At 39.3% G+C, this 24,419-nt stretch overlaps 1 long non-coding RNA gene across 2 annotated transcripts in view; it reads left to right on the forward strand.

Annotated features, from left to right (window-relative positions):
* Nucleotides 1–24,419, forward strand: part of LOC141811346 (uncharacterized) — a 210,593-nt gene that overhangs the window by 112,696 nt on the left and 73,478 nt on the right. Inside the window, exons 3-4 of one of the 2 annotated variants that reach the window (XR_012600170.1) lie at nt 17,144–17,254; nt 19,931–20,263. This is a non-coding gene — a long non-coding RNA (uncharacterized LOC141811346). Of the gene's footprint in view, nt 1–17,143; nt 17,255–19,930; nt 20,264–24,419 lie in introns of those variants that run through there. The other variant, XR_012600168.1, reaches the window with a different exon arrangement.

The following is a 24,419-nucleotide window of genomic DNA, read 5'->3' on the forward strand; positions in this document are numbered from 1 at the left end:
TTAAACACTGCTCTGACATTGTGCTTTCTATTTGTCATTTGAAAAGGAGCTAATGAGGCGGAAATCTTGTTCTCCACTCGTTTATAGGGGGGATAATAAGTGCAGTGAGTGAAGTGTGCATTTGGAAGCTGTTCTTTTTACAAAAACTAAACCAAATTTCCATTAGAGATAAAAACAACAACAACTAAAAAAAACCTTAGAGTTTATTACCTGAACTTTAAAGGCGAGGTTAATGTCCTGAAAAACAGACCTATGTCGGTGGGTCTTTTTCAATCAACTCTCTGTCTTACTTAATATCCAGCTAGCAACACTACCTGATTTGCCAGACATCACACAGATGTGTTACGCAACTGTACTGGTTTACTGTTATCTCCTGTATATAATGTTGTAGTGATTTAGTTTGATCCAACATCTGCTAAAGGCATTTAATTAAAGTCTTGTGTTGGAGCTTGTAATGTTCAAAATTCTAGCGTACACCCTGGATGAAGCGCCAGTCCATCACCCTATCTGGCACAAGATAGACAACCATTGATTTACACACTCACACCCTCACAGCAATTGGACCATTAGAGGAAGCTGGAATATCTGGAGATTACCCACACATGCACGGGGGAAACATGCAAACTTTGCACAGAAAAGCACTTGCTAACTAGGGAAACTGAACCAGAAACCTTCCTGCTCTGAGACAGCCACACAACCAAGTTGATTTCACATATCAGCCATTTGCCTCACGAAATACTAACAACCAGTGTCAGAATGGTCCCTGGAAAACTCTATATTGCTTTTTCAGGGTCTCCTAAACATCCTTACATTAGGTGGTAAGTGGGGTAATCGGCTCAATTTGGTGGAGACATCGGGTGCTGATTTAGATTTGGTAAGGCAAACATAGATAAGACTTGGTTTAGTGTGGCAGGTACTGACTTAAATTATTGGCTCAGATTTGGTAGGATGTAACAGGTGTTACCTTAGCTTTGGTTGGGTAATCCCCTCCCCATCAGTGCTACTGTTGGACGATGTATTCCAGCTTCTGCTAAGGACTATACAGAAATGTGTCTTCTTCGCTGCTCTAACAGTGTATCAATTTTTGCTCTGGTTTTGATTTTTGTACCTGTCTGTTAGTTTTTGTTGGACCTGGTTGGGTGGGAAGGGATGGGTTTTTTGTTTTGTTTCCCCGGGCTAACTGTCACTATTTCTAGTGGTTGTAATTTCTGACTAAGATTTGCATTAAATAAAGAAAACATTTGATCACAAAAGCTTTGGTCAGGTTTAGCTTATACTTGGTTGGGCATGTCAAATTCTGATTTAAACTTGGAGGGAATATCAGGCATTAATATAAATTTGTTAGTGCACCACAGGTATAGTTTTGAATTACCGACTTAAATTTGATTGGATGCATGAGGCGTTGGTTCAGATAAAAAAGGCTTAGTTTAAGTAGGGCAGGTAGGTATTGGCTCAAATTTACAAAGGTGTATTGAATTTTTGTCTACTTTTTGTTGGGCACACCAAGTTTTGGTTAAAATTTGGTAAAACATCTGGTATTGGCTAGAACTTAAAATTTAAATTATTGGCTCAAGTTTGATTGGGACTATTGGGTTTTGACAAAATCAAAAACAACACTTCTGACCATACTGTGGATATTTTTTATATCCTAGAGGGAGAGTGCATCAGAGGGCTCCCTGACATCATCAAACTCTTTTGTTTAAAAAATGGTACATAATTAATACCCCCCCCCCCCCCCCATCCGAGAAAAAAAAAAGAAAAAAATAGGTGCAATTTTGAGATCAGTTTGCAACAAAAATATTTCATATAATTGACACTCCAACCACTCACACATACACATAGACCCTTTCTGTTGTACCTTAACTGGTTTGTAGTCTTGCACAAAAAAGGTCACTGCTTCCCTTCCTCTCTCTCCCTCTCTCCTAGGACACACAAACACACACACATTCACACACCATATATATTGTAGATTAGATCCAGTGGCAGAAGGAAATGAAGGCAGAGAGATGAGACCTGTGTGAAATGCCACACAAAGTGCTAATCGATCCCTTGCTGCGTTCACATACTGTGAGTGCACAAATCAGGGCACAGCAAGCTGCCTCTAATGACCTGGACCACATACTACACACACACTGATGCACACTCACACAGCTGCAACCAAAACCCACCAAATCCATGCTGTATGTATGAATAAAAGCACTACAGACACACACAAACACACAGCTGTCAGCAGCCAAGCCATGATCCTTTGCCCTCTGCTCCTTCATCATCTTCTTAACCCTCTCCCGTCTATCAAGCGTTTCTCCCTGTGAATACACAGTTCACACAAATGTTGACTGGTAAATGCTTTATGAAGTGCCACTTGTACAAATCATGCCACTGCAGTTCCCCAAAGCTCTGCCAGCAGGAAGCAGCTGAGAGGTTGTGATCTTCAGTAAACTATATGTGTTTTAAACATACTGTACATGCAGTATTTATGCTGTACCAGACTATAAATGTATCCTGTGTGTGTGTGTGTGTGTGTGTGTGTGTGTGTGTGTGTGTGTGTGTGTGTGTGTGTGTGTGTGTGTGTGTGTGTGTGTGTGTGTGTGTGTGTGTGTGTGTGTGTTAAGGGGTGGCTGTGATTGACAGTCTTGATGCATGCTTGATTCTGTGTGTTTTTTCTGTATGTGGTGAAGGATAAACTTGTTGCGTTTTTTCAGTATTCTTCTGTTTATATTCTACATGTTTCTAATTTTGCAAAGACAATTTCCTAGTGTACTGATTCTATAAATAAGCATTATTTGTGAAGCCACCCCCTGAAATAGGTTATTTCCTAAGGGCCTCCATCATTGCCCGAAAATATTGAAAGCACATAAAAAGGACATAATTTGCTATAAGTGAAATAGTTCTTGAAGACTTGTGAATTGGTTACATGAATAACGATTTAATGATTAAGTAGTATTAAGTCGTGGCTAGTGAGTCCTCAGCTGTTTTTTGAAACTGCTCACTATACTAGAAGTATGTGAAAAAAAACAAAACCTGCACAATGCCAAAAATACCTGGATGCCTTACTGATTATCTAAAAATTCTCAGTACAACAACCGATAACTCTACCTCTTTTCGTGTTTCCAACAATGCATGACGTTAATATTTTCTTTTTTTCTGTTTATTGCAGGTTGCACTGTATTACTGCATAGACTGCATATAGAGTGGACAGTGTGGCTCCGCCATTTACCATTGTACAGTTTTGAAGCCAAAATACCCCCGTCACAGATGCTGCCATTGAAGCAGTTGTGCAGCCAGAGTCTGCGCAGTAGAGACTGTGAGGGATTCTGGGAGAATCTGAGTGGAGCCGGGTGACAAAAGTAATAATTTTTTTTTCTTTCGAGAGTCTAATATATTCTTGACTCTACCTCCTGACATATTTTACAATCCATGAAAAAAATAGATGAGAACGGCAGCTGTCAATCGTTATTTTACATTAGGCCTTGTTTTTAACCTTGTATAACTACTGAAAACAAAACTTTTTAGGAAAAAGAGGACTTGAATACAAGGCAGCCAAATGATATCTTCAAGCCACCACAACAATCGGACGTGAGAAACATTTCTGTGAGGTGTATTAAATTTTTAAAGTTTGACCACAGCCCATCTGGAATGGCAGGAGAGACAGATTTTTTTTTCCTATACTGCAACCAGCCATAAGGGGGAGCAGTTTTTGTGGCGACCTCACTTCGGGCTGAGCAAGATGACGTCCATTTTTTTTACAGTCTATGTATTACTGCCATCTACTGTGATGAGTTATGAATACTACTACAAAACTACAAAGCCTAAGTTTAAAGGTCTGATACATTCACAGTAAACAGATAGATAAGATCTGCCCAGTCGTTACAGGGGTGAGACACATCTCAAAGGTAACTGTTCATAACCATAAAAATGATTTAAGTTACTTTAAACAACTTTTTCAACCATAATTGATGCTATGGAAGTAGTTTTTTTAGTCAGCTTTGTTTTTGTGTTCCAAAACAAAAAAAATAAGCGAAGCATACTACAAAAATGATGGAACAGAGCATTCATTCTACAGATTATACACAAAGGAAATAAATAGCACTCCATCTAAGCCTGCGTAAACCACAGTTCAAACCTTTTTCCTCATGAGTGACTCTGTGTCTAACTACCAGGAGCATGCTTATGTCATACCTGGCAACACTCCCAAATTCCTTTTTACCTCTTCTCCCGCTTAACTTCTCGATTTGTAATTTTTTCTGAGTTTTTCAGGTTGATACTGGAATGAACTGGTTAGGTTGTTCGTGTTAGATACTGGGGATTGTATTACTGTTAAGGTGAGTTATTGTGTGCATTACCCATGATGATGGGTACAACAGCCAACGTCCTTGTGTTATTTTCTGTGACAGTTGTGGGACACACTTATCTGAGAGTAAAATAAAGAGCAAAGTTGTTTTCTGGCAGGGTTATGGCTAACAGTGACCGGTACTGAGTGGTTCAAGAAACTGTTATCATCAAACTTGAACTAAGTCTCAAGGTCTTTTTTGAAGATGGGAAAAAAGCCAATTAAAGGCTTGTTCAAAACATTGATGCATGGGTTATAAAAATGTAGAGGCAGATATGGCCTATGTTCCCACAGTCCTAGGGATGGGCACTGAGTTAGGTACTTTTATAGGTACTGACTGAATGCCATTTGTAGTACCAAGTACCAATTCACCTGAAGTCAAAAGGTGCCATGTTTGGGTACCTTTTGACTTTGAAGGAGTGGAAGAGTAGGCAATATTCCACCCTGAAAATGAACACAGCATTGCAAGGTTATATGTTGAAGAATAAAATATGTTAAATTGAAAAATTCTGAGATTTTTTAGTTAACAAATTAATATTCATTACCCCATTAACGTGCACAAAAGTACCGATAATTGATACCGATTGAGTACCCTTGTTGATTGCCAGGCCCTATGTTTCCACAACCCTATGTTCCTTCAGTCCTTTCTTCCCACATTTCCTTTTTCATCCATTTGTATCAGATTTTGGTCCCCTTTCTCCCAATGTAGCAGCCAGTTACATCCAACCTATTATCTAGTTGTGATGGACTTCAGGTGGAACATAGCTTTTAGCTGATTTTGGTGCACCTATCACTTTGTTTATGGTAAAAATTTAATGTAAGAGCACAATGTCCTTTTAAATAAAGAAATTACACCAAGTAGCACAGAGGCATCAATCCAGCTTCTGGTCAGATCAGTTGGATGGGGCACAGCAACTGGATGCAACCCATAGTTTCCAGTGCATCAACATCTCTGGAAAGGGTTAGAACAGACTGGGGGTGCTCCTGGGATGTTTGGACTCACTTTCCAGCCCTTTAGATGCAGGAACACAAGACCAAACTTTGAAAATGTCCTAGAAATGTGGGAACACAAGGCTTTGGGAACAAAGGGCTGACCCCTAATAAACCTGTTCAACTCAACTCGTTCACTCAGAATGTTTTTTGAATAAGTTCACACGTGTATGGCAGTTATGCAATGGTTTCCTTTCACGTATGTTCTGTTTGTTCAAAGGATAGTTTCCTTTCATTGCATCTTCATTATTGCTTTTGTATTCTTGGCCATCATTCTTCTTTTCTATGATAACGCAGATCTTACCAAGTTAATTGACGGGATAAAAAAAAAAAGAAGAGGAGAAAACTGAAAATTCAGCTTGGCAAAAACATGATCAGTCTGATAATCACACAGGTTAAAAGGAGACTTCAAAGTTAGTCAGACTTATTTCTGAGAGATAATGAATGAATGTTAAAATAATTACCAAACTGCCTGTTTGAAGTGATAATCAGAGCTGTTGGCTTGTTTATAACCTGTCTGATCCTCTGATCTTTTGTGTTTCCGCCGTCTGACTTTTCATTCAGATCAAATCTATTTACTAAGTTTGTAAGATGGAGCTTTATGGTACAATAGATCCATGGTTAAAAACTGTTTCTGACATAACATGATGGCCTTTTCTGTACATGAAGTTTTGTGTGTGTTGCCTCACACACTCATGGCCTCTAAATAGGATTTTTTCTTATCGATGAACGCATCATGTGGAGCCTTCAGGACTCCTCAGTCCGCAGTGTAAGCTTTCGTTCTCCTCTTTAGATACTGAAGGGCGCTGTAAGTCGAGGTCATGTTTTTTTATAAATTTACTGTGTGTTTATCAAATGGACTCAAAAATTACAACTTTCACAGCGCGCTCAATAAAAGCCAAACTGTCCCTCTGTACGTGTGCATGAAACAAAGACAGAGACATGCGAAGGCCCTTTGATCAATCAATCCGTAAACAAACCCAGATGCAGAAGCGCCCTGCGATGGGGTATGTGTAGATCAAACTGCGTCAAATCATCAGCGGGTGAATAATAAGCTCTTGTTCTGTGAAGGGCAGCAGTCACAGCAGCACCATCAATTAGACTCTGCACTTTGTGTCTTTTTCCCTCTCAATTGATGGTGAGCCAAGCTTCTCCTCTCCGCTTTGTCTGGTGCGATACCTTCAAGCTTTACATTACTGTGAAGGTAAAGAAGGATTGTCTTTGAAAAGTGTTGGAATATAAAGGGTTTTAAGCACAAATACTGCCATGTAGATGTGTGGATTTTTTTAAACTCTACCTGAAGTTTGCTCTTATATTTTTGGTGGTCTGCATATTCTTAGCTAGTTTCTGAAATGTGGCTAACCTGTCATTGTTTGAATTGTTTTTATTTGGTCCCTGATTGTGCGGCCACATAGGTAGACGCTTCAACACTACGGATGAAGTTTGCAACATTTTTTTTTCTAGTCTGCTCCTTCTTGTTAGTGCATTCCTCACGCTGTGCACAAGAGTATTACCCTCAAACAACTCGGTCCTCTTTGTTTTGAGTTCTTTGGGGACCCCCCCTTTGCAAAAAAATAATGTTTTGGAAGGCAAGCCGAACCAATGTGCGAGGGGAGCGCGTGGAATCAATAGTGTCTTCTTTTCTTACTTGATTTAAATGAGGGCTACCAGCTCTGAAGTTTCTTCTTGCCATGTTCATCTTGAAAGAATATGCGCTGGTTGTACCGACTCCAAAGCCCAGCACAGTTACCATTGGCATATTAATAATTTAATGCAAATAATCATTGAGTATGCAGTTTGTGTGTGAATTTGAGCTGAAAGACAAAAGTAGAAAGTAGGGCCTCACATTGCGTTGAGGAAAATAAAGTGAGATGTTACACAGACCTCTTTCTAGCGTCTCCGCGGGTGGATGCTGAAATGAATCCCCTCAAGAGTTGTACCATCTCATCTAGCTCTCTCTGATTTAGATCCCATCAACACTTCTCATTTCACACTGCCGTAATACAAGATGTCAAAGTGTAATGTGACAAGGTTTCTCAGAGTAAACAAGCACAGAGCTTTTTACTTAGTTTTAAATTGGCCCTAAAAGTTACCCGATAGCTGTTTACTCAACCTGAGGTGATTTAGCTGTGTCTACGTGTGTACAGTTGTGGCTGCAGAGGTCAGCATTAGCTTGCCAGTTTTTGAGGAGGTGTTGATGGGGTTGTCAGACGTCACACAGACAGAGAAAAAACAGATATATTAAAGCCTATCCCTGCCATGCTTGCTCTCAGGCTTCAACTCGCGCATCATTCCCCCAGTCCCATCACACCGTCAATAATTCATGTCAGAGATTTCATGGGATTCAGCACACTCTTTCCCCCGTATTGATGGCAAATTTCTTTTATTTACACGCAGCCTGTAATGAAATAAGAAGCCCCACATAACTCTGTACTTAGTCTGTAGGCTAATTTCTCAGGGAGAAAACAAGGGGGTGGTAGTGGTGGTGTTTGGGAGTAGAGGAAAGCCGGTGGGGCTTTGGTTGTACTAAGGGTCCCTGAGCTACTTTCCTCAGCCTCCCTGCTTATGGCTTTCATTACAGGTTGCTCTTTTCTTCCTCATCCTCGTTCTTGTGTCTGTGTGAAGGAGGGCTGTTTGGGTTCGAAAGTCCGTGGAAAGGTTTTCAGCCATGCAAATGAAAAAATCATACATGCCTTGGCTTTTCCATATTCCTGTGGCTTGGTCTCCAAGAAATTGAAGAATACAGACAAGAGCCGCACGAGATAAGATTACAAACTTGCACAGTGAAGGTAAAATCTACTGACTCATTACCTAAAATTATCTCAGAAACAAAATCCTGATAATACACATATGAATTTCTCAGTCTGAGTTAAGATTTAGGCTACATATTCATACACTTAGATGTTAATTTTCCTTTCACCTGTTCAGTTGGAACAGTCAGTGGCTTCAAAGTTATGTCAAAGGTTGTCTGTGGTGGCTGTGGCTCAGTGGTGCAGTCGTTCTTGCAATCGAAAGGTTGGTTGTTCGATTCCAGCCTTGCAGTCATATATGGAAGTGTCCTTGGGCAAAACACTGAGCCTCAAATTGTGTGTGAATGTGAATGCAGCTTTTTTCAATCAGCGTGTGGATGGAAGAATGTGACTAGCTGTGTGAAAGTGCTTTGGGTTGTCAGACAGAGTAGAAGAAGGCCTTGTGTGTGTAGAAGTCCGTTTACTAAAGGTTGTCAGGTAGGGTGTTTTATGGTATTAAAAAATTGTGGCAGCTTATTTTGGTCAAAGAATGTTAGTGGTTTTAGGTAAAAACTTCCCAAGTATGCCAGTGAATGGAGAGGAAAGGACAGTGGAAACAGAGCTTCCGATTGATGTAAAAATGTTGTGTTGGTTATTTCGGTCGTCTCCCCTTGTTATTTTCTCGACTAAAATAACATCCCCTTAAAATACACTAGTGGTTGTGTAGTTACACAACAGGCAGCCAGGTGTGGCATAGCTTGAAGGTTGCCAGAAAACCAGCAGAAGAAGAAGTGGCCACATGACACTGTCCCACCCAGTCCGCTACACCCGGTACGTTTACATGCAGCTTAAGAAATCGGACTATGAGCTTAGTCAGCATGAGATCAGACTGAGCCTAGCTCGATCGACACATGTTCGATAATGCGATTGCAATTGGACTGTGGTTGGATTCGGGAGGTCTCGAAACAACAGCGTCGTGGAGGAAAATTCAAACACTGAGCTGACAGCACAACACGAGCAACTTGTACCGAAAAGGAATTCAGTGTCAGTTGTTTGAACACACTTTAGCTACACTAATGATGACTTCAACCAAAAAGTATTGAAGTACCGTTTTCATAAAGATAAGGTAATTTTCTACATAAACACTACAGTATTATTGATTTGGCTTGCAAAAAATACAAGATTTTTATTTTCTCCTCTTCAAAGATTTTTTTTTTCCACAAAAGATTTTCATTCTAGCTAATGTGGGTTTTCAATAGAGGGTATGCTTTTACATCACTTCCCCTCTGGGACACGCCCACTTCATTCAGACTGAGTGGCAAAACAAACCCCACTTAGCATTGTGGAGTGCAGCAGTAAACACAACGAGACTGGTTAAAATGTGGAATATGACATTAAATGATGGACAGTTGGACTCGACATTGATGTGTTAAAGCTATCAAAGAACTAGGGGTTGACGAACATCGACATGTGGACAGAAATCATATCCTTACATTTACTTGAACCTGATGTCAGCGCCAGAGGTTTCGGTTCAAATCCCCCACCTCAGCCGGTGGGCCTTTCTGGGTGTAGTTTGTATGTTCTCCCTGTGCATGTGTGGGTTCACTCCCGGTACTCCGGCTTCCTCCCACAGTCCAAAAACATGCTCATCAGGTTAATTGGTCACTCTAAATTGTCCCTAGGTGTGAGTGTGTGTGTGTGTGTGAATGGTTGTTTGTCTCTGTGTCAGCCCTGTAATTGAGTGGCGACCAGTCCAGGGAGTACCTCTCGCCCAATGACAGCTGGGAAAGGCATCTTCCACCCGCGACCCTGAACACGATAAGCGGTATGGAAAATGAATGAATGAATGATATATATATATATATATATATATATATATATATATATATATATATATATATATATATATATATATATATATATATATATATATATATATATATATATATATATATATATTTATTTATTTAATTTTACAAATTTTATTTTAGCATCTGTGATAAGTGGGAATCCCCTGAACAGATAGAAAAAACCCTGGTCTTCTATTTGACCATTACCTGAAAGTAACAAGCTCTTTACTTGCTTACAGCAGCATTATGGTCTCATCAACCAGGCTTAGACCAGAGTAAGACTTTTTTTTTTACAAGTGCAATATATGGTAAAATTAGCCTTTCATTTAGTCTTCCTGTGGCCATAAGGGTTTGAGTGCTCTGTGTTTCGCACCTTTCCACAGCACTAAGTAAAAATAATTAAAATGCAAATGTTTAAGGCCTCATAAGTCCGAATGATCAAAAGGTGCTTTAACCAGAGCACAAAAACAGTCGTAAAGTGATTTCATCACCTGCTATAACAATCAATTAAAATACGATATACAAAGAATGTGTGTGTATGTGTGCTCACCACAATGGCGTGGAATGAATCAGTGAGTGCCCGTGGACATTGTCATATGGACATATTAGCAGCAGCACTGGATTCCTTCGTGTTTTATGTGTATAATTTCCCCCTGATAGTGATGGTGCTGGTAGTTATGGTGTTTTGTGTGTGTGTGTGTGTGTGTGTGTGTGTGTGTGTGTGTGTGTGTGTGTGTGTGTGTGTGTGTGTGCACAGAGAGAAAGAAATAGAAGGAGAAAGAGAGAGAATGGGAGAGCTTGAGAGGTGATGTGGAAGGATGAGGGAGGCTGAGACAGGAGAGCTGCCCCCAGTAATGAGGCCCTTTTATGGGCTTTAATTTGTCCTGCTCCCCCGGGAGACTGATGGATGGCTCTCTTTATGCTCACTCTCTTTCTTCCCCCATCTGTGATACAGAGGATTTATTTATACCCTGATATTACCTCTCTAACAAGTGCTGCCTCGCCATTACTGCTGCTACACTCTTCTTTCCTCATAGATAGATAGATAGATAGATAGATAGATAGATAGATAGATAGATAGATAGATAGATAGATAGATAGATAGATAGACAGGTCAAACCTTGCCTTCGTCACACCAACAGATTAAATATAAAAACCTGATCATGCTAAGAGAGGGTTTATTTTTCTGAGGGTTTAATTTTATTGGTTAGAATATGATTTTTTTTCCAATATAAACCTGATCAGAACTTTAAGACCAGTTGAAAAAATTGCAAGAATTTGAATTTTGCACTGTTGGATGTGAAGAAGGTTTTAAATAGAGTTTGAAAAAAGCAAAAAAGAAGAAACTGGAGTGAGACAAAAAATAAAATTGACTAAATAAATAAAATTGAGTAAGCAATTTAATGAAAACAACAAAATCTGTGGAGAAGAGTGGATTTTGTCTCATTTTCTGTTATGACCTCTTGATGGCAAAGGCAAAAAAGCTTTCTCTGTTTGAACGTGGTCAATTGTTAAACTGCATAAGCTGCATAAGGCCTCTCGCAGCATGCTATCTCTGACAGCCATTTTTAATTTCTTAAAAGACCCTGGGGTTTATGGAACAAAACTGTCAAGTGGTAGACCCAGAATTGAACCTTGAAAAGAAAAAAATGAACTTCCTCCAGAGGAGTAACCTCACTCTTTGGGGCCATCCTGTGTGTTACCCTGATCTAAATCACACTGAGAACATTTGGGGATGGGTGGAGAGGGAAGTTTACAAAAATGGACACCAGTTCTAGACAGTGGAGGCCCTCCATGAAGCCCCCCTCACCACTTGAAGCAACATTCCCTATAGCCTCCTAGAAACACTCACATCAAGCATACTATAAAAAAAATTAAGTGATAAACCAGAGCAGTAGTGCAACTCATTACTGAGTCCTTTTTTGAAACTTTTATTTCTATTTTTGGGTTGGGGGTTTGAGCTATGGTCTTAAACTTTTGATCTGCTGATGAACTGCCTATTTCACTTTAATTGTTGTTTTCAATAAATTGCTGTCTTACTTGTTTTGTCCCACTCTCATGTCTTCTTTTTGCGAATCAAAGCTCTACTGAGAACCTTTTAAGGATCTAAAGGTACAAAACGTAAATTTGTGCAATTTTTCAACTGGTCTTATAATTTCATCTTGTGCGTATGATTGATTGACAGCTCTGTAAACAGATATAGGTTTTTGTCACCTTCTTTACTGAATTAGTAGAGTGATAACAGAGTGCTAAGTAGAATCGTAACAAACCATGAAAGAGAAGAGAACTTCTTGAACTTTCTCAAGCCATTCATGTCTACTCCAAATTAACACAAGAATCTGTCCTGTAGCAGTGAACTGTACCCACCCATAGATGTTTTGTCAGTGGGTCCAATGCATGTTTTTGTTAGTAGTTGAGCTGTGACATCAATGTTGCAAATCTACCTGGTGTACTGCACTTCTCTTGTGCAACTTGGCTCCACCAAGACAAAGCGTCAGCTTCAAGCGAGGCAGATTTGGCTTCATATGTCGCTATGTGAGGAGCGTTGGGTATGCAGTGTGAATAATCTGATGAAGCTTACTAATAACAATATATTTAGACCAACAGATGGACACAAAGAGTTTTTTCAGGGAAGAATGACGATAATGCTGTGTGTGTGTGTGTGTGTGTGTGTGTGTGTGTGTGTGTGTGTGTGTGTGTGTGTGTGTGTGTGTGTGTGTGTGTGTGTGTGTGTGTGTTTTGATGTCTGTAGGCTGATTCTTCCCTCATTCTTTTCCAGTTTATTTGTTTCTTTTCCATGGAAGTGGGTGCGGGGGTAAAAAACAAAGCATATTTGCCCCTGGGCAATTCATTGCAAATTCTGGCTGACTCCTGCACGGTTTGACTCCAGGGAAATGAAATTTAAAAACTAGCTTAAAAGTTCATCACTGGTTGGCAGTTTTGGCAAGTGATAAAAATGACCAGTTCGAGAGGCATATTTAGGTTGACAGCCACACAGGGATGAAAATAGCACGCTGCATACGTTTACCTTGGCTGTTTCAAAGGATCGGGCACCATGCTGGCAGGGCTGCTGATCCCCGTGTTCATCCATTCATCCGCAGCTCAGGGGGCGAAAACAACAACAACAACAACAACAAACTTCAAGGGAGAGTTTAAGCCACAACAACCGTTCTCAACAAACAATGCCTAAGCATTGTGTGTGTGTGTGTGTGTGAGTGAGTGTGTGTGTGTGTGTATATATATATATATATATATTTATATATATATATATATATATATATATATATATATATATATATATATATATATATATATATATATATATATTTATACATATATATGCAGATGTTTAATACCACCTGTATGGTTTGTCCTGGATAATGTGAAGTATTCATCATTCAGGACCTCACCCACTGACACTAGTGTAAAACAGAATGATCTTACCTAATGTCACACAGCTACAGGTCTTGTGAAAACTGTGATAGAAACTGAAAATGAAGATCTGCTTAACTTTCTGATATAGAGTCACACTTTCTCATCTTGAAATGTATTTATTTAGACATTGTCACAAGAAAATCTGTCATCACTTTTCAGATAAAAACTTTGTTTCTGTGTTGTCCTTTTTTAAGCTTTTCCTAGCTTTTCTATAGGGCGAAACAGTTATGTACAGTATTAGTTTTATGTGAAATGTGTTGTTTTGACTGTCATATCATATCTAAAATATTGTGAAGAAAAATGCTCATTTCAGCTTCTTGAGCTTAAAGAGACAACATAACCACCTGCTAACTAAATATTATCACATTACCCAGCCATAAGGTGAAACTGAAAACAAGTTCAGAAAAGAAATGTAGATGTGGTGATAATATTATTGATCCAAAGAGGATTAAAAAAAAACATTGTCCCTTTTGACTCTGTGGTTCTCCTTTAAAAGAGTGCATGCATGGTGTGTGTGGTGGAGGCAGAGAAGCGCTGTGCCTCATCGATGCCCACGTTAATCCAGCGTGAGACCTTAGTACGCATGCCCGAACCTGCAAAACGTTGTGATTTCCAGTAAACGGTCTCTCTCTTTCTCTGAGTCTCTGCCTCCGACGCACAGTACAAGCATGAAGCCAGCGCGAAATGTTGTCCGTCTCCTCTGTTAGCCTCCCTCATATTGACAAATCAGCTATTTCCTTTTTTTGTTTTTTAATTATGACAAATTGTATACGAACAACTGAAAAAAAAATATTAAAAAAAACATTTTAAAAAGTATATATTTTTCTTGTTAGCCTAGGGGGGTCACTGCCTCCCCTGCCTCCCCTGAGCGCACACCACTGGTATGTGGGCATTTCTGTCCTTATTAAACTCTATTATTTCATTTTTGCCATTGAGATACCTGTAAACATAAATAGATGAACAAGTCATAACTTCTCACAGTTATTTTTACTTCATTTTGTGATTTCATTCGCTCCATGCAAACAAGACAAGGTGAAATTTACCAAACAAACAAAACTACTCCATTTTTTGTATGATGTGTAATCTGGTTGTCCCTAGCATTTGGATTTACAACTTTGGGTTTTGACCAACAGACTACAGTATTTCACACAGCTAGGGGATTATTAAGAGAAGCAGGTATCAAAATTTTCTAAACTTTAATTGAAGACACGAAAAGTTCAAAACTCAGAGAATCAAGTCAAGAATATCTGCTTTAAAAAAAACTCTTCACTTTATTGACCACACTCCAGTTACACATAGAACATGATCCTGACGTCAGTGCACACAGCTCCAAACCTGACAGTTCAAAGACTAAACAAAATAAGTCATAACTAGGAGCAAATGACGGCTGAATTTCACACTGTAAGTGTAAAGAGGCCATGTTAACTTACATTACAAACTCAGTTTATTCTAAAACCTTGTCCCTGACATTCTGCATCCACCTTGGCCTTTTTTTTGAACAAAGTTTGAGTTTTTATGCACCTTTCATCATCTGTTCATGTTCATATAGTGTTGTGTATCTTATATTCACGCTTCAATAAATAGATCAGTTTCATCATTCTGGTTCGTGGTGATGGTTTGGACTTCTTGTAAAGTAAAAAACATGGTAGTGAAACAGAGCTATGGTATAACATTTTTACTCAACTAACTCAAACCTCTCTTTGATTTGATTCCTGCACTTATTATTTGGTCTTCTTTCAACAGTTTTCTCCACCACAAGGCCATTAAAAATTGTCCTTAACAGTCTCAGCTCAGTTTCCTGAAAGATAAATCACACCTTGTTTCTATGCACCTGTCATTCATCCCTCCTCCCTTCAGCTCACATAAATGAAACAGCAACACAGGAGGAGAAACAGAAGAAGAGCACTGAGCGTAAACAGAACAAAACAAGGTTTGCTTTCTCTCTGCTCGCTCTGCCCCTCTGGATATGTGATCACTAACATCTCTTGCATGCACAGAGGGCTGGGCGATGGTTTGGCACGTAGATTGTCAAATCACACCTCTGAGTAGCTCTCAGCAGCACACTTAGCTCAAGGCCCCTCCAGCTTACATAATCCTCTGATCTGTGTGCTGCTGGAGCCGGGCCAGCTGAGGATTGACAAACATGCTGGGCTAGAATTGAGACACGCCACCGTGTCTTTCAGGGCAGAGAGAAAGAGCAGTGACGACAAGCTATCGTGAGTGCTAAGCCTGTCTACAAGGATGTCTGCTTTAAATGAACAACCCACTGTGTCAAGATGAGGACAAAAATGCATTAAATAGGTCATGTGTTCCTTTTTTAAATATTGACAAACTCTTTTATTACTAATAACATTCTTGCACTTACTTTCCCTTGACCCTCTTGACCCCAGACAGTCTGAACATTGACTTTCTATTGTGAAAGTCTTATTTTGTCAAATCAAGGATCTGTTCCGTATCATTCGTTCATTCCATATCCATTTTCAAATTAAAAATCGGAAAACAAATAAAGGCCTATTTTTCGCTGTTTTGATTTTGTTTTGAAATTAAAAATCGAGTATGAGAGACTGAAATTATCATGGGATTTTTGATCTATTTGATTTTGGTTTGTATCATATTTGATGTGTTGTGACCCGGAAGTTGTTGACTTTTTTTCTCAGGGAGGCCAGTCTTTAACCATAGATCTTGAAACCTGTTCACAGGGATAGAGAAGGGGATATACAGTGAGTGACATAAATAGACCACTAAGGCCGCACTAGAACAATACGCTGACGTTAATAAGCAGTTGTTCGAAGCTGGTAAGACCCACACAGACATTTCAGAGACGTTGCAGGACATGGGTGTCTGGAGATGCTCTGCAATGACTGTCAGACGTTTCTGCATCCAACACAACCTCAGGCGGCAACGTCATGTTACTGATGCCTCCAAAGTGTGACACGCTTTCCCTCTTTAAAAAGCACATACACGTCCGACATCGTAGACAAAAACGTTAACTAATAACAACTGTAACACGTTCGCTATCGTGCCACTCAATTCACCCATCAATGGAATCGCCCAGTAGAGACTGACTGACCTTCCTGAGAAAAAAAAAAGTCAACAACTATCGGGTCACAACACATTGAAAATGGTACAAACCAAAAACGAATAGAACAAAAATCCCATGATAATTTCATTGTCTCCAATTCTATTTTTAATTTCAAAACAAAATCAAAACAGCGAAAAAGAGGCTGTTAGTTGTTTTCCAATTTTGGATTCTAAAACGGATATAGAAATGAACAAATGATACACTGATAGTTCCCAAACTGCCTCATAATACTAACTTAAGAGGCAAACATAGAGCAGAATTTAAAATCTTACAGTATACCTTTGTTACCTTAAGCTTGAAACAAAGGTAGTAGTTTGTCATAATTTGGGCAAGTCTTTGAAATTAGTTTTAAGTTATACAGTATTTTAAAAGTTATTCAGCTATTTCCTCTGTTTTTTTTCTGTTTCCATTTTGATCCTAGATAGAGTAGCATTTTATAGATTAAAAACATCTTATAACCAAAATTCAAGAACATATTTGAGAAGGCAGATTGTCTCCTCCTTCACCCTTCTCAGCTGTATATTTTCTCCCCCCTAAACCCTTTGACTGCTTGGCTGGTAAGCAGGGAAAGCCCACTTACAGTGCCCCCTTTGGCACTTCTTTTCAACTTCACAGTGTCCTGTGGTTGAGCTTGGATCCACTACAGAAAGCCATCTGCCCACTGTGATCGCTCACTAAAGTGTCTTAATTAAGCCTCATTGCCTTTGTGTTGTGCCTCCCCTTTCAGATGGACAGAAATCAGAATACTTCCAATGCCATGTGAGGAAATCCTGAGAGAGGGGCAGGGAAGAGGGAGCTGGACTTAATATTTACACACAAAGCCATGTGATGAATCTTGGTAAGTCATGTCACACAGTCTGACAGGTATTGTCTATCTCTGAAATGTCTGCACTGTAGGGATTTGCTTTTTTTGTTCAGCGGCTCACAGGAGAATGCAGGCACACAATAGCCGTACTGATCTGCTATCATTAGCATGTCCAACACACCGTTTTTTCCTTGATGTTGACGTGAAACACTGGCTCGGCGATGTGCCACAGCTTCAAGGCCCAGAGTGCCAAAGTTACCCTACACACACAAACACACAGTGAGGTACACAAAGTCACACACTTATGCATACAAGCATACCCAGGGAGCTTCTGTCATCTGGTGTCCTGTTCAGTGTCTTCATTTTGGGGCGGCTGATGAGACATGTTGTGTCGGGGAAATTCTCAGGAGTTACAGATCTGTCAGTGGTTGTTCAGCCTTCATCACCTTTTGATCTGCAGAAAAAAAAGACCTGAACTTCTGTTGTTTTACAACCTGCGCTTTTTACTCGTCCAGTCCACTCTTTTTAAGTAAATTTCTTTTTGTCTGCCAATGATGTCAGCTTAAGTCACCTTGCAGTTTCCATTTTTCACTGCAAACCTGATTCTCCAAACTAATTCAGCTCAGCTCATCCCTTCCAACCATTGCTGGTCACTTGTTGGTGTAAACTGAGGAGGCTTTTCTTCTTGGGGTTATTTTAGTCGTACTTGTAAAGAACATTTCTCCAGTACTGATAATTACCACAAAACAAAGGGGGAAACCTCTTATATCCCAACATGCTTTGAGCTGTGAATCAAGCATTTCTAGCGCACAACATAAGAGGCAAAGTTTCTAGCATGTAATTTTGCTTTCAGTGGGTCTGTGCCCTTAGAAAAGTCAATAAAAACACTTTTTTTCTATTCATTATTTACTTGTCATACCTTAAAAGGTAATGTTGATATTTCTAATGGTCAGGATTTGTCAGCTCTGTATCACAGTAAAATCATATAGGCTGTCTGGCTCCTCATGTCTTTAATCCTAGCTCAGGGATGGCCAACAAGTCAGGGACCAATAGCCACAAAAATTACTGTGGTACTACAAAGAGCCACAAAAAAACGTGGTCTTATGTAAACCAATTTACATAAAATGAAAATCAATCCTTTTTTCAATTTTCAAAGTGAGATTTATCATGTTTGTAAGTGTGTTTAAAATTTGTACTTGGAGCCGTGTCAAAGACAAATTTCTGTTTTTACTGCAGAAGAGACAAAGGTCTATCTATCTATCTATCTATCTATCTATCTATCTATCTATCTATCTATCTATCTATCTATCTATCTATCTATCTATCTATTTATCTATCTATCTATCTCTCTATCTATCTATCTCTCTATCTATCTATGAGCACATGAACGATTGAGAGGAGCACATGTAGAGAAAAGAAACTGAAACTTAAGTATCAATCTCATCACCCAAGAATTGATCAGTACTGATCCCAACACTGGCAAATTATAAGATTTTATACCTTATTGTATTTTATCATATAGACTGGTATTTTTGTTATAATACAGGCCAATATTTTATTGAGTACTTATTTAGGAACGATCACACAAATATCACGCACACACAATTCCATTATTTTGTTTCAAAATATTTATTTAAATCCATCACAAGAAGCATTTCTGTCCAGTGTCTTTTAAAATGTGTAAAATGTGAAATGCTATGATTCTCTGTAGCAACAATGAAGTGTGTCCAATTCAGAAACATGAGCCCTGAGCATCCACCTAGGTTGGCTAAGTTGTCTGTTGATGGATATCATTTGAAGAAGCTGCACCTGTTTGCTTCGCTTATAGGTGGCAGCTCAGACACAAAGTGCTTTAGTAATACTTTAATTCCATTTTGGCTTGTCAGCTGAGCTATGTGAAATGTGCCGTTCAGAATCAAATCCGAAGTTCAACCATTTTTTTCTAATCTGTTTTTTTTTTTTATCATTCTGAACCAGCTCAGACTTTGTGACACGCTCTAAAAATTGACACATTTCAGAGGCACCAATTCAAAAATAAAATAGTTGGGATTTTATTGTGATTTCACCATGAATAGAGTTGGAAGAAACATTTATACATGTACACTTGGTTGGGATGTTTAAAAAAATACTTGCAACAGCACCCATAAGGTTGTTGGCAGAGTTTGAATTGGAGCACCACCTCATTATTGGAGCCTTTTCCCTCGTTATTTAAGAAAAATATAACCTTAAAGTCTCTAGGAAGATTGGTCTAGTAGTCAGGACTTAAACAAAAGAGCGTTATATACAGTGAGATTGTTCATCCCAAGCTACTCTCTTGTCTCTAGGTGTTGATTTGAACAAATACAGGATAAAACCTTTCTTCCAGAAACGTTTACTGGGAGCTAAAAGTACCCAGGATTGGTTGTAATGGAATAAACTATTTCAAACTGAATTTAGAACAGTTTTATCAAAAATGTGACCAACAAGACTAAAAAGTCAATACCAACGCCACAAAAAGAGACAGTATTGAAGATCTAATTCTGCTCTATGTTTCTTATTTCCTGAAACCAGATGCCCTGCTAGCATCTTGTTTCCTATGTCTCAAGGCCTGATTGATCCTTCATTTGTCACAGTCAAAGAAAAGAATCCAAAAGTACGTCAACCTGTTCTTTTTTCCTTACCCTCTCCCCCTCTACCCTCCACGGTCTTTCTTTCACCATCCATTACTAGAGTGTGACAGGTTACAGACGGGCTGAGAGGGGAGAACAATGTATTGTGACCCTCAGTGCTGCCCTCCAGCTCAGCGCCTGACTTCAGCTCCCTCTCCCAGCAGGCTGTGGGGGGCCTGGCCACCGTCCCTCTGCCCACCCCCCTCATCGCTCTTCACCCCTCCACCACCACCAGAATCAATCGCTCTGCGACACCGAACAAACGATCCACTGAAACCCATGCATCACAGTACAGTGCACCACCAACAATGGCCAGTGGTGTGGTTCAGGTCTCAGACAGAGGGGGTGAGAAAAAGATGGAGAGTCATTGTGAGTAAATTTTAAAAAATGAAATAGAGAAGAAAAGTAAAAAAAGAGCAACTAAGAAGGAGGATGTAAAAGGAAAAGTTTTATACATATTAGGAATGAACACTTTGCTTAACACTCTGTTTTAAATGCCAGAAGTGTTTTGAATTTCTGTATCAACGCAGATTTATTTGTATATTTCATTGGTATACTTTATTCGTTTATCAATAACAATCAGCAACTTATATTGCTTTTACAACTGTAGAATAAAATAAATTGAGACATTTGGTTGTTAATTGTTTAAAGTAGTTAATTTAAGAAAAGTCAGATTTCCAACTGAGCTTGATTTAAAAACAAACAAACAAACAAATCAATTAACATTTAATTGACCTCATATTCATTTTGGGAGCTGCTGTCTTTCTTTACAATTTCCCACCAGCTTCAGGCGCACTGGACCAATCATAGCTCTTGATATTAAAATGGGGCGGGCTCTAAAAGATAACACAGGAGCGCTGCTTCAGCATCTCTGTGAACATCCAGGGCAGAGAGCAGTTTTGGCTGCAGGACAGTCCATTTAATTTGTTGTTGCAGTGATTTTAAATGAACTGGATGATGTATTTTTATGAAAACCGTCATCAACAGCAATAACGGCCGCACTAAGCCCCATTACTCTGATTGGTTGTGGGTCTGACCAGTCGCTTCCAGAGAAATAGCCAGGAGCTACCTCCCCTTTCACAGTTTAAGTGTTGCCATTTTGGTGAAGTCATGTGAGAATTGTTGCCAGCGTCTTAAACAACAGAAAAAGAGCCTGAGCTGTAATTACATCCTGGTGAATCAGTGAGCATCTGAGGTCCTCTCTGGTCAGCCCCTGCTATTGTTCACTTCAAGTGTTACTCTTACTCCCAGAGGTCCCCTGGGAGCTCAGTGCCTTCCCTTAAACCTCCCCCACACACCCACTCTGAGGCCTCACACACACTCCTGGTCTACTACGGCAAAATTGTGTTAATTTACCCAGCCAGTAGTATTAACCATATTATATCAAATAACTGCCACAGACAATTGGGCGGCCGGCTCTGTGACTTCATTTTAATTGATTTTCTTACATGCTCTCAGGCGCAGATGATTTGGTTTCCCTCTGACACTATGTTTATTAAAGGCATATTGCATAAAGGAATAAATAGATATTGTTGGTTAGATTTATATGAGCTTTGAGGGAGTGCAGAGATTCGCCCCTTGTTTTAATATCAGCACGACTTTTAAGTGTTTAGTTTGATTAAGATCAATATGTTTACTTAACCTCTGGGCTAAAGGGACACCTCAGCATGTGTGTGTAGTGTGTTCTGTAATATGTGTGTTTCTGAAGAGGGAAGTAAAGGAAACAGAGATCTGTTTATATTTATTCCAAACCTGTCCATCACAGCGATGCACTCAGCTACCTGGGTGAGCTGACTTCATTGGAATATGTAACACACAGACTGAACAGAGCCGCTGTTTGTTGGCCAGAAACGGTTTTTATTTTCCGTCTTTTCTTCAAGTGGAATGGCTGCAAGGAGACCCCAGGACCATTTCATCTCCAACATCCTTTACCAGCTGTCGCAGTCTTAAAGGCATGCTGTTCAGCCCACAGAAAATCCCACTAATCATCTTTTTGTGTTTGAGGGCACAATATGCTGAAACAGGCAGGGTGCACACACACACAAACACATATAAATATGCACACACACATGCATGCACACACACATGCAGACACTGCCAGCCTGCTGCTCTCTTGTCCCCATGCCCTGAGGGGTAGAGAGAGAGGGGAGAAGGGAGGAGGGGGGTTTGGTATAATCACTTGTTAGAGGTCTAGCTCCGTCCCCCGTACTCCTCTCCCTTTCAGCTTCAGGACCTTTCTCACTCCCCCTCCAACTGCTCTGTCCGTCCTCTAGTCTGTCACTTCCTCTGTTTACCTCTTGACTACTTCCTTTATGTCTGCTGTTTTTCCTCCTGTGTCTTTGCATGCCTCCTATAACTCTCTTCCCCAAACAACTCTGTTAAAGTAAAAGAAAAGTGCCAGTACTTGCTTTATCAGATTGTTAACTAGAGATGGGTACCAGTAATGGAGAACTTGAATACATTGACTCCATAATTTCAGTAACATTTTGTTATTCGCACACCTGTGCAAGCACTGCTTTTGGCCACATGACACTTTTGCGTTACACGTGTGACCCACATTGTCTTTGTCTCACTGAAGATACTAGGTAGGAAAATTATTGACAGGATACAAACTTATATCTCCTCCAGCCACTGAGTCAAATTTCAGCAATAACAACTGTTTTATGGTGGCTACAGCAACTCTCTAGGAACATGTTATTACATCGAAGGTAAAAGCATAACAAATGCAGAACCATCAATTGCTAGCCTTGTTAGCATGACATTGTGACAAAACCAGTGTAGCAGATAAGATTAACCTGTTAATAACCAAAATGGTTACTGGAGCTATGCTCCCACCAAGTTTTGTGGAAGGTGAAGGCTTCGGAAAGCTGATGGCGTTTGTGGAGCTGGAGTACAAGCCACTGCCATGAAGAACAACATCTACGAGAGTGAAAAAGATGTATGTAAAGACTTTAAATATAGTCCCGGAGGTCTGTGTCCAATGGACCCTATTTTTACGGTATTTACGGTTGGAAAAAAAAAAGAAATAATCTGCCAGCATTTGAACATTCGTTCATTAGATAATAAGAGTATTCGGATACAGGAATTGCTGTTAATTATCATCCTTATTTTTAAGGTAAACATCAGACGGCAAGTAAAGGTACTGTACATCTGGTATTCATCAAAGTTATTCCATTCAGTTTAAAAACCTCAGAAGATAACGCCGATAACATCGATTCTCCATGCATACATCATTTAGGGAAAAAGAATTACTTCACACAATCTCTGAATCACCATGCTCCTGCCCAGTTTTACATCAGTCTACATACACTACACTTCTCTTTATGCCCTTCAAGGAGCCAGACTGACCCCACCGTCGTCTTCTTTTTACTCAGGCTCCTCTAGGTTATCCAACACTGTAAGTAATTGACTTTGCATTAGTTCTATATTACATATGGTAAAAATAGACAAATGAGTGACATGTAATGCCTGCAAAAGTATTACAGGGTGTCCACAGGGTCTTAAAAGGAATTAAGAGTTGACAAATCAATTTGGGGAAAATTAAGGCCCTTAAAAATTCTTAAAAGTCTTAATTATGGTTTTATGAGGTATTAGATTTTATAGGTATTTAAGCTTTGACTCCAAAAATATCCATGAATACTTATTTTCCTCTTGTCCCCTGACTGGGACGTTAAACATTCAGCGGCTTAAGTTATAAAATAGAATGGTGTAGAATAGAATTACTTTATTGATCCAAAACTGGAAAACTTTTGTGTTGACAACAGAAATTAATGAAGTCAGTAGAGAAATACAAAAATAAAAAAAATGAAATAAATACATACAGACTATAGTTACAATAAGATACAACAATAAAGATTGTGAGGTATATACCCCAGCTATGAATTAACGTTTTTTCTAGTTTTAAAAAGAGAAATTAAATACAACTTTAACTTTACTCAAGAAATTAAATACAACATTAAAGCAAATCACACGATCTCAGTGTCCTAAATTTTAAAAATGATGAAATAATTTCTCTATTTTGTTTTTAGCAAGTTGGCCTTGAATAACTGCTGTTTCTTGTTGTGGCAGTCTCTGTGATGTCAGTCATCAGTTTAACTCTCAAACAGAGTCTTGATGCCCATCAGCAGGTGCCATATTGGAAATACTGAACTAACTTTGGCTAAGTCAGGATGCCATGTCCTTACATGGGCATAACTTCATCCCTCGAACAGTGTGTGCTGATGGAGAAATAAGCTATTCAGACCCAAAGTATGCACTGAACTAAGTTGTAAACATGTTCATTTTGCTGTAGAAATCATTTTTTTTGTGTTTCCTCAAGTGGACTCTCAGAGAACTGCAGTCTTTAGCACTTCTACATAAGCTTCATATTTTCAGTGCAGATGTTTCTGCTTGCTGCAGCAATCTGGCCCACTTGCTACTCTCCTTTCATCTAATTTTTCAGGTAATGTCTTCTCCTCTCTTCTTTGAAACTTAGTCAAAAACTTTGGATACAAACACTAAGCTTTGTTGTTATTTGTTTGAGGTCACTCCACAATATACATAACAAAAAT

This window comes from Halichoeres trimaculatus, unplaced genomic scaffold (genome assembly GCF_033239565.1).
Source record: "Halichoeres trimaculatus isolate MK-OKI-2021-1 unplaced genomic scaffold, fHalTri1.1 fHalTri1_scaffold_2, whole genome shotgun sequence".
In the NCBI taxonomy this organism is placed as follows: Eukaryota; Metazoa; Chordata; class Actinopteri; order Labriformes; family Labridae; genus Halichoeres; species Halichoeres trimaculatus.